Source organism: Oncorhynchus tshawytscha, linkage group LG03, assembly GCF_018296145.1.
Source record: "Oncorhynchus tshawytscha isolate Ot180627B linkage group LG03, Otsh_v2.0, whole genome shotgun sequence".
Lineage (NCBI taxonomy): Eukaryota > Metazoa > Chordata > Actinopteri > Salmoniformes > Salmonidae > Oncorhynchus > Oncorhynchus tshawytscha.
The window spans coordinates 68,890,795-68,905,858 of record NC_056431.1 but is presented as its reverse complement, the minus strand read 5'-3'; the positions used below and the strand labels follow the sequence as shown (position 1 = coordinate 68,905,858).

The window sequence follows — 15,064 nt, the reverse complement described above, 5'->3', positions numbered from 1 at the left end:
CGGCGTCTACTGAGAGAGAGAGACTTAACATTAGTAACTGCCATTGAAATGTGCCGCACTGCTGAAGTCACTGACATGAGAATGAGAGCAATGGAAATCGAAACCCCACGCTCCGACGTTGATACCGTTCACGCTGTTGCTAGGCAGACATTCAGACTAAACCAATCGAGGCAGAGCAATTCACCACGAACGGTGAACACAGAGAGCCCCGTATCATGTAAATACTGTGGGAATACACACACACGTGGCAAAGAGCACTGCCCTGCCTACGGTAAACCATGCAGAGCTTGTGGAACTAATAATCATTTTGCAAAAGTGTGTCTCAAAAGCAAAAGAAGGGTGAGTGAGGGCAAGATTCACTGTGTTGATGATGTCATTCAATATTCAGAGCTGAAAAGTGAAAGTGACATTTACATGCATGAATCCATTGGGGCTGTACACTCAAGAGGGAAGAAATGGTTTGTGACACTACGATTACACAACAAGCAACAACAATGTCAACTGGATTCTGGTGCTACATGCAACGTAATGAGCTACAAAGACAAAATCAATCTGGCACCTGACACACATCTATTGCCCAGCGATACTAGACTAAAGCTCTACTCAGGAGAGCTAATGAGCTCTATGGGCACCTTTGAGACCGAATGCGTTATTCGGGGACGCAAACACAAGCTGGAGTTTGAGATTGTGAAAACCAGTCAACATCCTCTCCTCTCAGGCTCTACATGCGAATGCCTGGGACTCAGCCTGAAGGTCATTTACAAGCCAGGACCAGAGATGTACATCAGCGACACACTGAGCAGGGCAACAACACAATGTACAGGCAGAGGCACTGTCTATCAGCGGCAGGCCATCTGTTCGCTACAGCAGGAACAACAAGATGTTCAACAGATCAATCAGGCAGACTACTTAAACGTCACAGATCACCGCCTAGCCCAGATAAGGCAACACACTGACAAGGACGAACGCCTACAGTCACTGAAGACCATGGCCCTCGCAGGTTGGCCATACCTGAAAGAGGAGACACCTTTCACAGTGAGAGAATACTGGACCTTTCGAGATGAGATCAGCGTGCAAAATGGCGTCTTGTTCAGAGGTCAGAAGGTCATTATTCCCAAATCACTACGTCCAGAGATGCTTACCCGCATACACTCCAGTCACGTTGGAGGTGATGCATGCTACCGCCAGGCTCGTGAAACATTATACTGGCCAAACATGCAAGCAGAAATTAAAGACTTTGTCAGCAACTGTACCACATGCAACGAGTACGCTCATGAACAGCAAAAGGAAACCATGATGTCACACGAACTGCCCACAAGGGCCTGGCAAATCGTCAGCATGGACTTATTCAGCCACAGACAAAAGGACTATCTTCTCATCGTTGATCACTACTCTGACTTTTGGGAAATTGAACTGCTCCCTGACTTGTCTGCAGAGACAGTCATAAAGTGCTGCAAGGCGCAGTTTGCAAGGCAAGGTCAGCCTGACAAGGTAATCACGGACAATGGCCCACAATTCACTGCACAGTTCAAGCGTTTCGCCTCAGAATGGGAGTTTGACCACGTGACCTCCTCTCCAAGACACCCAAAAGCAAATGGCAAGGCAGAATCAGCTGTCAAGATTGCAAAAAACCTGTTAAGCAGGGCCTTGCGCGAAAGCAACGACCCATGGAAAGCGATCTTACAGTGGAGGAACACACCCACTGAAAACATGGACAGCAGCCCAGCACAACGCCTTCTGTCCAGACGTCTGAAGACTACCATCCCCGTAGCTAACAAGCTACTTGAGCCCTGCGTCATGGTTGGCGTCACGGACAAACTGCGTCACAGAAAGCAGCTCGCTAAGTGCTTCTACGACCGGACTGCTCGGGACCTACCAGAGCTGGAGGTGGGTGAAACGATAAGAATGAAACCGCTGCCGGGAGACCACACAGGACTTTGGAGGCTGGGCACATGCCTGCAGAGAGTTGCACCACGTTCTTACCTGGTGGATGTTGGTGGCTCCCTCTATCGTCGCAATCGGGTGGATCTGCGCGTAGCAGAGCAGACAAACCAGAACACGCCATACACTCACCTAGATGAGCTGGATCACAGTCCAGGCCTAAGGGTAAGGGGTGCAGAATTGAGACATGGGCCAACTGAAGGTGAGGCTTCTACCCCACCAAGCTCTCCAGCTCGTGCCCCTAATCCTACCCCTGTCAGAGCCAATACTTACTCACGGGTGGGTCGGCTGTGCAAGCCACCGGACAGGCTTACTCTGTAAGCAAGGGACTGTTAACTTGCCCTCGGTTAATTAAAATCTATATTTGTTCTTAAATAATTAAATTGAAATTAAAAAAGGAAGATGACAACTGAAGTAAAAAAGAAATGTAATGCTTTTTCTATTGTTATGACCTGACTGTTAAGAATTTAATGTTATGCCTTTATGTTTGCACTTTCTATTGAAAAGGATGATGTTACGGAGTCTAGTTGATAGGCAATCGACTAGCCGGACTGTTCCCCGGACTCCAGTTGTAGCCATTCGTACAAGGCACAAACAAGGCTATTCAACCTGACATTGGTGTCTGTCGTTATTCCTTTATCTAACATATCATACTGAAACACCAGGTACAACCCAAAATCTGTAACCATGGGCACCCTCACAGATATTATCCTGACCAACTTGCCCTCCAAATACACCTCTGTGGTTTTCAATCAGGATCTCAGCGATCACTGCCTCATTGCCTGCATCCGCTATGGGTCCGCGGTCAAACGACCACCTCTCATCACTGTCAAATGCTCCCTTAAACACTTCTGCGAGCAGGCCTTTCTAATCGACCTGGCCCAGGTATCCTGTAAGGATATGGACCTCATCCCGTCAGTCGAGGATGCCTGGTCATTCTTGAAAAGTAATTTCCTCACCATCTCAAAAAATGTAGAATAGATATAGCCCTTGGTTCACTCCAGACCTGACTGCCCTCGACCAGCACAAAAACATCCTGTGGCGGACTGCAATAGCATCGAATAATCCCCGAGATATGCAACTGTTCAGGGAAGTCAGGAACCAATACTCACAGTCAGTCAGGAAAGCAAAGGCTAGCTTTTTCAAACAGAAATTTGCATCCTGTAGCTCTAACGCCAAAACGTTTTGGGACACTGTAAAGTCCATGGAGAACAAGAGCACCTCCTCCCAGCTGCCCACTGCACTGAGGCAGGGTAACACTGTCACCACCGATAAATCCATGATAATTGAGAATTTCAAAAGCATTTCTCTACGGCTGGCCATGCTTTCCTCCTGGCTATCCCAACCCCGGCCAACAGCTCCATGGCCTATTTATTGCCTTACCTCCTTATGCCATTTGCACATACTGTGTTATTGATTGTACGTTTGTTTATGTGTAACTCTGTGTTGTTTGTGTCGCACTGCTTTGCTTTATCTTGGCCAGGTCGCAGTTGTAAATGAGAACTTGTTCACAACTAACCTACCTGGTTAAATAAAGGTGTTCACAACTAACCTACCTGGTTAAATAAAGGTGTTCACAACTAACCTACCTGGTTAAATAAAGGTGTTCTCAACTAACCTACCTGGTTAAATAAAGGTGTTCTCAACTAACCTACCTGGTTAAATAAAGGTGTTCTCAACTAACCTACCTGGTTAAATAAAGGTGTTCTCAACTAGCCTACCTGGTTAAATAAAGGTGTTCTCAACTAACCTACCTGGTTAAATAAAGGTGTTCTCAACTAACCTACCTGGTTAAATAAAGGTGTTCTCAACTAACCTACCTGGTTAAATAAAGGTGTTCTCAACTAACCTACCTGGTTAAATAAAGGTGTTCTCAACTAACCTACCTGGTTAAATAAAGGTGTTCTCAACTAGCCTACCTGGTTAAATAAAGGTGTTCTCAACTAACCTACCTGGTTAAATAAAGGTGTTCTCAACTAACCTACCTGGTTAAATAAAGGTGTTCTCAACTAACCTACCTGGTTAAATAAAGGTGTTCTCAACTAGCCTACCTGGTTAAATAAAGGTGTTCACAACTAACCTACCTGGTTAAATAAAGGTGTTCTCAACTAACCTACCTGGTTAAATAAAGGTGTTCTCAACTAACCTACCTGGTTAAATAAAGGTGTTCTCAACTAACCTACCTGGTTAAATAAAGGTGAAATAAAATAAAAGAACATTTTGTAAAGAATAACAGAGCGATGTAATACAATACACTATTCAACCTTATTGTAAAAAAATATATAAAAGTTAATCCCATGTGTAAGTGAATTGTTAAAAATATATTTTAGAATGTCAGGAAATTCGTTTTCAAATTTAGATTTTTTTCTGGGGGGGGCAGCAGATTTGGTCCCCCCATGTTGACTCCATGGCTACATTGTTTAAATCCTCACATTTTAAACCGACAGTAACTAACTTCATCTAAAAAAGGTAATTGTCAGGGAGCAGTTCTTTATTGTGGCAAAACAGTAAAAAGGTCCAATTCCAAAACCTTTTACCCTAAAGTCAAAATCTATAGAGGTATGATTGCACAAGCATAATTCATGCATTCAATGGAAGATTAGCGCAGAAACATACATGCACAGATCAAGTTAGGATTCGGGCCTAAGTATGCACTTCTTCATGGATTTAAAGCATTTGGATGGTGTAAGTATAGGCTGGAATTTATTTTCCCAGACGATTCCTGGGTGGAAGTGTACACTTCGTGGACTACAGCCCGTGACTTCATTTCAGAGGTGACACCTCATTATCTTCAACCCAACAAGCCTATGCTTACATATTGTGGGCGGCAGGTAGCCTAGTGGTCTGAGCATTGGGACAGTAACCAAAAGGTTGCGGGATCGAATCCCTGAGCTGAGTCATTCTGCCCCTGAACAAGGCAGTTAACCCACTGTTCCCCGGTAGGCTGTCATTGTAAAATAAGAATTTGTTCTTAACTGGACTAAATAAAGGTTAAAAAAATATTTAAAAATAAACTCCATTCTAACAAACCCCAACCTATTGTTCCCAAGATACTACCACAGGACAATTACAGTTAGCTTTTTACAATGCAAAGAATTGCTTCCTGAGAACAAATAAATAATATTCAGTTAGATGGGGTACTACAATCGCTCAGACCATTTTAGCACCTCAGATGTCATCATATGGTTCCTAAGATATTACACATTTCCCCAGGGATTGTGAGATCTAATAATCTTTTTAGCGTCAGGGCAACAAAAATGACCTGGAACACGGCCAGGTGAACCGCAAGGCGATTGCTTTAGGGAGGTTATTAGTGGTGGTCAGGGGCAGAGTCTGGTCTCCTCCGCCACGATACGCTCTCTGTACGTCTCCCGCAGCTTAGTGATGGTTGCCATGGAGAGACTTCCTGGTTCCCTGAAGATTTCCTGTCAATATCAGGAAGAAGAGAAAGGAGGATATCCTGTCAATATCAGGAAGAGAAAGGAGGCCTTCCTGTCAATCAGGAAGAAGAGAAAGGAGGCCTTCCTGTCAATATCAGGAAGAAGAGAAAGGAGTTAGTAAACTGTTTGTGGAACAGATTAAGTTACCAATATTCACTAATCCCAGACCCTAGATCTGTGCCTAAGGTTACTTTTCTCTTTTGGAGAACCTTACCTGCATGAAGGTGTGGCAGTCGTATGTAAAGGCTCCCTGAGTGATCAGTTTGAAGCACTCACACACCTCGACCATGGAGCGGGCCTGCAGGATCTCAGCCTGGTGGTGGCGAATCAGAGTCAAGGCCACGCGGAACAGGATCTTAGAACCCTCGTAAAACAGGCAATCCCAGATCCGCAGAACTGTCTAGGGAAGACAAGAGATGTGAGAAAGACAAAGATAATCGTTATCTTACAGAGGGTGGTGATGACAGTATTTCAGTCTGGGTCCTGTGTCAACAAGCACACGGAAACACCCCCACCCCCCAGACCCTCACCTCTACAGGCAGAACGTCGATGTAGAGGCAGATGAACCATTGGGAGACCACCAAGGTCCACATGACGTTGTGTTGGACCATGGTCTGCCACACGGCTGGGGCTTTGACCCTTACCAGCTCCCCCAACACCTCCTGGTCCGTCTTCAACCCCAGCATGGCCGGGCTGTAGTAGTCTACAACAACATGGACAGCTCAGGTTAATTCAGTTCTGTTTGTGTGAGATGAGGTTGTGTGTGTGTGTGTGTGTAAAATCTAATTTTATTTGTCACATGCGCTGAATACAATGGGTGTATACTCTATAGCCCTTCCCAATGATGCAGAGTTAAAACAATATAATAAAAATAAATATATTAACGCGAGGAATAAAATACACAAGAATGGAGCTGTATACAGTAAGTACCAGATCAATGTGCAGGGGTATGAGGTATTTGAGGTAGACATGTACATGAAGGCAGGGTAAAGTGACTAAACATCAGGATAGATAATAATAAGGTATTTGAGGTAGATATGTACATGAAGGCAGGGTAAAGTGACTAGGCATCAGGATAGATAATAATAAGGTATTTGAGGTTTGATTGTGTACATGAAGGCAGGGTAAAGTGACTAGGCATCAGGATAGATAATGATAAGGTATTTGAGGTAGATACAGTGCCTTGCGAAAGTATTCGGCCCCCTTGAACTTTGCGACCTTTTGCCACATTTCAGGCTTCAAACATAAAGATATAAAACTGTATTTTTTTGTGAAGAATCAACAACAAGTGGGGCACAATCATGAAGTGGAACAACATTTATTGGATATTTCAAACTTTTTTAACAAATCAAAAACTGAAAAATTGGGCGTGCAAAATTATTCAGCCCCTTTACTTTCAGTGCAGCAAACTCTCTCCAGAAGTTCAGTGAGGATCTCTGAATGATCCAATGTTGACCTAAATGACTAATGATGATAAATACAATCCACCTGTGTGTAATCAAGTCTCCGTATAAATGCACCTGCACTGTGATAGTCTCAGAGGTCCGTTAAAAGCGCAGAGAGCATCATGAAGAACAAGGAACACACCAGGCAGGTCCGAGATACTGTTGTGAAGAAGTTTAAAGCCGGATTTGGATACAAAAATATTTCCCAAGCTTTAAACATCCCAAGGAGCACTGTGCAAGCGATAATATTGAAATGGAAGGAGTATCAGACCACTGCAAATCTACCAAGACCTGGCCGTCCCTCTAAACTTTCAGCTTATACAATGAGAAGACTGATCAGAGATGCAGCCAAGAGGCCCATGATCACTCTGGATGAACTGCAGAGATCTACAGCTGAGGTGGGAGACTGTCCATAGGACAACAATCAGTCGTATATTGCACAAATCTGGCCTTTAAGGAAGAGTGGCAAGAAGAAAGCCATTTCTTAAAGATATCCATAAAAGTGTTGTTTAAAGTTTGCCACAAGCCACCTGGGAGACACACCAAACATGTGGAAGAAGGTGCTCTGGTCAGATGAAACCAAAATTGAACTTTTTGGCAACAATGCAAAACGTTATGTTTGGCGTAAAAGCAACACAGCTCATCACCCTGAACACACCATCCCCACTGTCAAACATGGTGGTGGCAGCATCATGGTTTGGGCCTGCTTTTCTTCAGCAGGGACAGGGAAGATGGTTAAAATTGATGGGAAGATGGATGGAGCCAAATACAGGACCATTCTGGAAGAAAACCTGATGGAGTCTGCAAAAGACCTGAGACTGGGACGGAGATTTGTCTTCCAACAAGACAATGATCCAAAACATAAAGCAAAATCTACAATGGAATGGTTCAAAAATAAACATATCCAGGTGTTAGAATGGCCAAGTCAAAGTCCAGACCTGAATCCAATCGAGAATCTGTGGAAAGAACTGAAAACTGCTGTTCACAAATGCTCTCCATCCAACCTCACTGAGTTCGAGCTGTTTTGCAAGGAGGAATGGGAAAAAATTTCAGTCTCTCGATGTGCAAAACTGATAGAGACATACCCCAAGCGACTTACAGCTGTAATCGCAGCAAAAGGTGGCGCTACAAAATATTAACTTAAGTGGGCTGAATAATTTTGCACGCCCGATTTTTCAGTTTTTGATTTGTTAAAAAAGTTTGAAATATCCAATAAATGTCGTTCCACTTCATGATTGTGTCCCACTTGTTGTTGATTCTTCACAAAAAAATACAGTTTTAAAACTTTATGTTTGAAGCCTGAAATGTGGCAAAAGGTCGCAAAGTTCAAAGGGCGAATACTTTCGCAAGGCACTGTATGTACATGAAGGCAGGGTAAAGTGACTAAGCATCAGGATAGGTAATAATAAGTTATTTGAGGTAGATATGTACATGAAGGAAGGGTAAAGTGACTAGGCATCAGGATAGATAATAATAAGGTATTTGAGGTAGATATGTACATGAAGGCAGGGTAAAGTGACTAGGCATCAGGATAGATAATAATAAGAGTAAAAAAATAAAACTGTAGCAGCAGCATATGATGAGCTTAAAGGTGTGTGTGGTACATAAATGGTATACAGTAGGGCAAAAAAGTATTTAGTCAGCCACCAATTGTGCAAGTTCTCCCACTTAAAAAGATGAGAGAGAGGCCTGTAGGTACACTTCAACTATGACAGACAAAATTAGAAAAAAAAATCCAGAAAATCACATTGTAGGATTTTTAATGAATTTAATTAGCAAATTATGGTGGAAAATAAGTATTTGGTCACCTACAAACAAGCAAGATTTCTGGCTCTCACAGACCTATAACTTCTTCTTTAAGAGGCTCCTCTGTCCTCCACTCGTTACCTGTATTAATGACACCTGTTTGAACTTGCACAATTGGTGGCTGACTAAATACTTTTTGCCCCACTGTATATCCTGAGAAACATCCTGTGGTTATTAATCTTGTAATGTGAGCCTGACAAACCAACAACAAAACAGGGTCTTACCACAAGCCACGTGATCATGGTGCTTTTGCACAGAAGCACACAGCAATAGAGCCTTCCACAAACAAATAGGTCTACAACTACTGTATGTACAGTGGCTTCAGGAAGTAGTTACACCTTTTGACTTGGTCCACATTTTGTTGTGTTACAGGCCGAATGTAACATTTTATTGTGATTTTTGTGTCACTGGCCTACACACAATACCCCATAATGTCAAAATAGAATTATGAATTTTGAAATGTTTACAAATGAATAAAAAAATAAATAATAAAAGATGAAGTCAATAAGTATTCAAAACTCCTTTGTTATGGCAAGCCTAAATAAGTTCAGGAGTAAAAATTAGCTTAAGAAGTCACAAGTTGCATGGACTCACTCAGTGTGCAATAATAGTGTTTAACCAGATTTTTGAATGACTACAATACCTAATTTCTGTACCCCACACATACAATTATTTGTAAGGTGCCAGTCGAGCAGTGAATTTCAAACCCAGATTTAACCACAAAGAGCAGGGAGGTTTTCCAATGGCTTGCAAAGAAGGGGCCCTATTGGTAGATGGGTACTGGGAGAACCTGCCAGAAGGACAACAGTCTCTACAGCACTTCACCAATCTAGGCTTTATGGGAGAGTGACCAGACGGAAGCCACTCCTGAGAACAAGGCACATGGCCGCACACCTGGAGTTTGTAAAAAGGCACGTGAAAGACTGAGATCATAAGGCACAAGATTCTGTGGTCTGAGATAAAAATGTAACTCTTTGGCCTGAATGCAAAGTGCTATGTCTGGAGAAAACCATGCACAGCTCATCACCCATCTAACACCATCCCTACTGTGAAGCATGGTGGTGGCAGCATCATGATATAGGGATGCTTTTCAGCAACAGGGACTGGGAGATACAGACATACCCAAGATGACTCAAAGCTGACACAGACATACCCAAGATGACTCAAAGCTGACACAGACATACCCAAGATGACTCAAAGCTGTAATTGTCACCAAAGGTGCTTCTACAAAGTATTGACTCAGGGGTGTGAATACTGATGTACATTTGATATTTCTGTATTTTATTGTGAATAAATTAGCAAAAATGTCTAAATACAAGTTTTTCACTTAGTCATTATAGGGTATTGTGTGTAAATGGATGAGAAGAAATAATTATATTTAATCAATTTTGAATTCAGGCTGTAACAACAAAATGTGGAATAAGTCAAGAGGTATGAATACTTTCTGAAGGCACTGTATGTGTTCAGGAAGTGGAAATGTGTCTAATAAGCTATAAGAAGTTTGTTAATGAATATTTTAGTTTTAAGTTATGATTTCAGTTTTACTTGGTGTTATCACTGTTACACACAATATTTAAAACTAATAACACCTCACCACACACATCCTCTTTACACAACCACTTATGCACACAGGCATACAAACACAGACGAGCAGACAGACACAACAGGAGTGTGTGGTACTAACCGGGAGTATTCTTCCCAATAAAGCATCCATCAGCCAGAAGGACTTCTCTTCATCCTTAGTGATGATGATGAGGTAGCCTGCAATGAAATTCATACCCTAGAATAGAGAGAGAAACTATAACTCCCTTCACACACACACACACACACACACACACACACACACACACACACACACACACACCTGTGCACACATGGTATGCACACAACACACACACACACACTATAGAGAACAGGTGAGGTATAAGCAGTTATGGCTGGGGACAGAACAGGCACAAACAGAAGAGGCGACAGTAGAGGTACAATACACACAAGGTTAGTCAGACACAGGAGACAAGTGAAATCCACTCAGTTAACAGATTATTTATACCAGGAGCAGCTCTCCAACCATGTTACTGGAAACTTACCGTCCTGTAGGTTTTCACTCCAACCCTAATCGAGTGCACCTGATTCTAATAATTAGCTGGTTGATAAGCCGAACTAGGTTAGTTACAACTGGGGTTGGAGTGAAAACCTACAGGAGGTTAGCTCTCCAGGAAGACGGTTGGTGTTAAAACCTACAGGAGGTTAGCTCTCCAGGAAGATGGTTGGTGTTAAAACCTACAGGAGGTTAGCTCTCCAGGAAGACGGTTGGTGTTAAAACCTACAGGAGGTTAGCTCTCCAGGAACAGGGTGTTAGAACCCTGGTTTATAGTACAGTGTTGCCATCACTAGCACATAGAGTCTGCTGCCTATATACATAGACTTGAAATCACTGGCCACTTTAATAAACAGAACACTAGTCACTTTAATCATGTCTACATATTTTGCATCACTCATCTCATATACTGTATCTTAGTCTATGCCGCTCTGACATCGCTCGTCCAAATATTTAAATATTCTTAATTCCAGTCCTTTACTAGATTTGAGTGTATTGGGTGTAAGTTGTGTAATTGTTAGATATTACTTGTTAGATATTGCTGCACTGTCGGAGCTAGAAGCACATGCATTTCACTACACCCGCAATAACATCTGCTAAACACGTGCATGTGAGGAATAAAATTTGATTTGATATAAGGCCCAGTACCTGGCAGTATCCCACAACCTGGTTGTGGTGTCCGTACGCCAGCAGCACATTGTACAGAGCCTTCTGCAGACAGGGCTCAGAGCTCTTCCGGAACTGCACGTTTTGGGGAATGTCCTGTGCATGTCTACCAAGACAGGACACTCAACCATCAACCAATCATAAAGGAATCATCAGGGTCTTGATCATCAGGGAACAAAACTGAAGAAAATTGACAGTAACAGGGACCTCAAAAGCACTCATTTCTGTTTTCTGTTGCAAAACACTATAAAACATTTTATATTGCGTGGCCTAATGAACATGTTCCAGATGCATCCACGGCAGGTGAGCTGAGTTAAGTAGAGGTGATTACAATCATGTGAATATAGTTACACTACCTATGCGGACTGTCTCCTCCAGCTTGGCGTCGTGCTGCTGCTCGGTGCCCAGCAGAGAGTGGTAGTACCCCGGGTTCTTCTCCAGGTGTTCCTGGGCCCCGCTGGCTGCCATCCAGATCTGGGCTCGGTACTCGTTGGGCACACCCTTACGCACATACCGCTTCACTAAGGGAACCGAAACCATGACTAAAGCCAACTTTCTTTTTTTTATGTACGCACTCACTACTGTAAGTTGCGCTGGATAAGAGTGTCTGCTAACTCAAATGTAAACGTGTGTTTCTCCCTCTCGCTCTGTATGTGTGTGTCTCACCCTTCAGGTTATTTTCCACGTGCACTTTCCCCTGCAGGAGTTTGGACCACTTGACAGACTGCCTGGTGAGAACGGCTACATATTGAGCCATCATCTCCTCATAGGATTCATAACCCTCAGGCTTCTCAAACCCATAGGTGTCAACCCTATAGAGACAGGGTCAGTCCGGGAAGAGACACACACACTTAAATAACTATGGATCATTCAGATCTATATGACCCACATTTCAGACCCAGCAGACTGTATTGATCACAGCCTGTAATAGCACAGTGATAGTCAGATGACCTGACATTGGCCAAGCCTTAGCTACATTAACCCAGACTAGGTGGGATTTCTGTGACAGGTAGCTAGCTATAGGATCAGAAAATATGCTGTTGAATCAACCCGTGTGAAATTACAACCCGAGACAAGCTGATTGGAGCAAAAACCAAGCCAAACGAGGAAAGATCCCGAGAGAGAGGTCAAACATCCTTAAAAGATAAATATGTAATTTATTGTTTTGATCATTACCCAGAGGTGCCTTGTAGGCGTTATAAACTTGTTACCAACATAATTAGAACAGTAAACAAGTATTTTTTTCGTCACAACCGTAGTATATTGTCTATATTTAGGTGGTCATCATACATAGGTCGGCTGTAATTAAAACATTATTTACAAGACACATGGAAATATACGCGTTACCTGTCATTCGCGTTAATGCGGTTGTTCAGGTGAAGCTGGGAAGAGATGTTTCCGTTCGTTTCACTCTCCATAGCGTGAACTCCTCCGAATTGACCGTAACATGTGAAAACGCACCCCATTAGTAGATGGTCTGATCCACCAACTTCAATAGCGCGCAGTTACATTAGAAATCAATGTAACTGCCAGACCGCATAGGGGGAGAGACACTGCGGTAGCTGGCTCGGAGGTGTCAAATGCAGGCCACTATTGAACGTTTATAGCGCTGCGGGAACCGTGTTTACTTTGCTTTGTTCCGGGTCAATGTGGACCGCGCTGACTTTCAATGTAGCAACTGCTTGCTTATGGAGGACTACAGGAGCGAAGTGGCTACTCGTAACAAGCAAGTAGCAAACATACACAAGCTACTGGGGAACACACGCCCGCCTAGTTTTTATCTTTCTTCCAACCCAGTTGCCGAACGCGGCACTGGTCTGGTGGAAGTTTCGCCGCCTGTCGGCTCTATACAGCCGACTGGCCGGTGCTCTGCAGGGTTCCATCCCCGAAGGGGTCTCCCCCTTCCCTGGAGAACGGAGACGTTCTCGACCCAACCAACCAGCCATGGATGTACGTCACTCGCCGTGGAAGTCATAGAAAGCGTCCTCTGCCAACGGAAGTTTCCATGGAGATGTTGAACCCGGATCTGACAAAGACCAGAAACAGCTTTACCGTTCCGGCGCCTTCTTCCTTGGGGGCTTCACATTCAAGATCGGATCCGGAGGTACCTGCGTCTTTGTGCTCGGTTCTCCCTCTCCGGTGGCATCTACCTCGGGTTCAGATCCTCGGATCTCCCACCCTCATCAGACCGCCTGAGAGACCGGTGTCGTGCCTAAAATCTCCCCCTGCCAGAATTCCCCCTTCGCTTGAACACGCACACACTAAATTCTTCATTGCTGCGACTTGCTTGCTAGTTGAGATTTCTGCTCTTCACCCGTTGTCAGTTTAGCCACTGATCTTAGAAGCAGAAAGCAATTTTTTATTTGTGTCCTTCAAGGCAGCTGTCAATGATCACGTTAGGCTGCGTTTCATGTTTTTTTTTTATGGCCGTTTGATCACAGGGTAGGCACTAGTAATGTCTGCAGTTTTCGGTTTGGCTATTTGTTTCAAGTGTATTAGTCTATAAATAAATCTATTTGCCAACATTCGTAATCTCTCCCATGTCTTATTCGACTAGTAGTTGTTCTGAAATGTTTATTGCTTGCCTACATTTACCTCCCTCTATATTTAATACAACACACATACATTAATTATTAATTTCGGTTGCCTATCCTGACATGACGTTTGTTCTATAGGTAGAATTTAACTCTGATGTGTGCAACAGAAAGTGTTTGACTCTACTGACAAAATTAACGAAATTAGAAGGGGGATTTAGGCAAGGCCATTTTCTTGCCTGCTGAAATTCTCTCCCCCTTCTAATTTAGAGTCAAATAGAGTCAAATACTTTTTTCCCTTCAATTTTTGCCTAAAATGACATACCCAAATCTAACTGCCTGTAGCTCAGGACCTGAAGCAAGGATATGCATATTCATCAAATTTTATTGGTCACATACGCATGGTTAGCAGATTGCGAGTTATTGCGAGTGAAGCGAAATGCTTTAATTTAATTTCGCATTTAATTTGAATGGAAACACTTTGAAGTTTGTGGAAATGTGAAATGAATGTAGGAGAATATAGTGGATATAGATATTTTTGTACATGTTTCCTCCAGCATCTTCACAATATTCTTTGCTGTTATTCTGGGATTGATTTGCACTTTTCGCACCAAAGTACCGCTCATCTCTAGGACACAGAACGCGTCTCCTTCCTGAGCGGTATGACGGCTGCGTGGTCCCATGGTGTTTATACTTGCATACTATTGTTTGTACAGATGAACGTGGTACTTTCAGACGTTTGGAAATTGCTCCCAAGGATGAATCAGACTTGTGGAGGTCTACAATTTGTTTTCTGAGGTCTTGGCTAATTTCTTTTGATTTTCCCATGATGTCAAGCAAAGACTGAGTTTGAAAGTAGACCTTGAAATACATCCACATGTAGGCTAATTTACTTAATTTTCTGGAATTTTCCAAGCTGTTTAAAAGGCACAGTCAACTTAGTGTATGGAAACTTCTGACCCACTGGAATTGTGATACAGTGAATTATAAGTAAAATAATCTATCTGAAAACAATTGTTGGAAAAATTACCTGTGTCATGCACAAAGTAGATGTCCTAACCGACTTGCCAAAACTATAGTTTGTTAACAAGAAATTTGTAGAGTGGTTGAAGAACGAGTTTTAATGACTCCAAC

General features: G+C 43.0%; 1 pseudogene; it reads right to left on the bottom strand.

Moving 5' to 3' along the window:
- Positions 1 to 4,418: 4,418 nt before the first annotated feature.
- On the bottom strand, positions 4,419 to 13,614 carry LOC121846212 (annotated as a pseudogene).
- Positions 13,615 to 15,064: the final 1,450 nt, after the last annotated feature.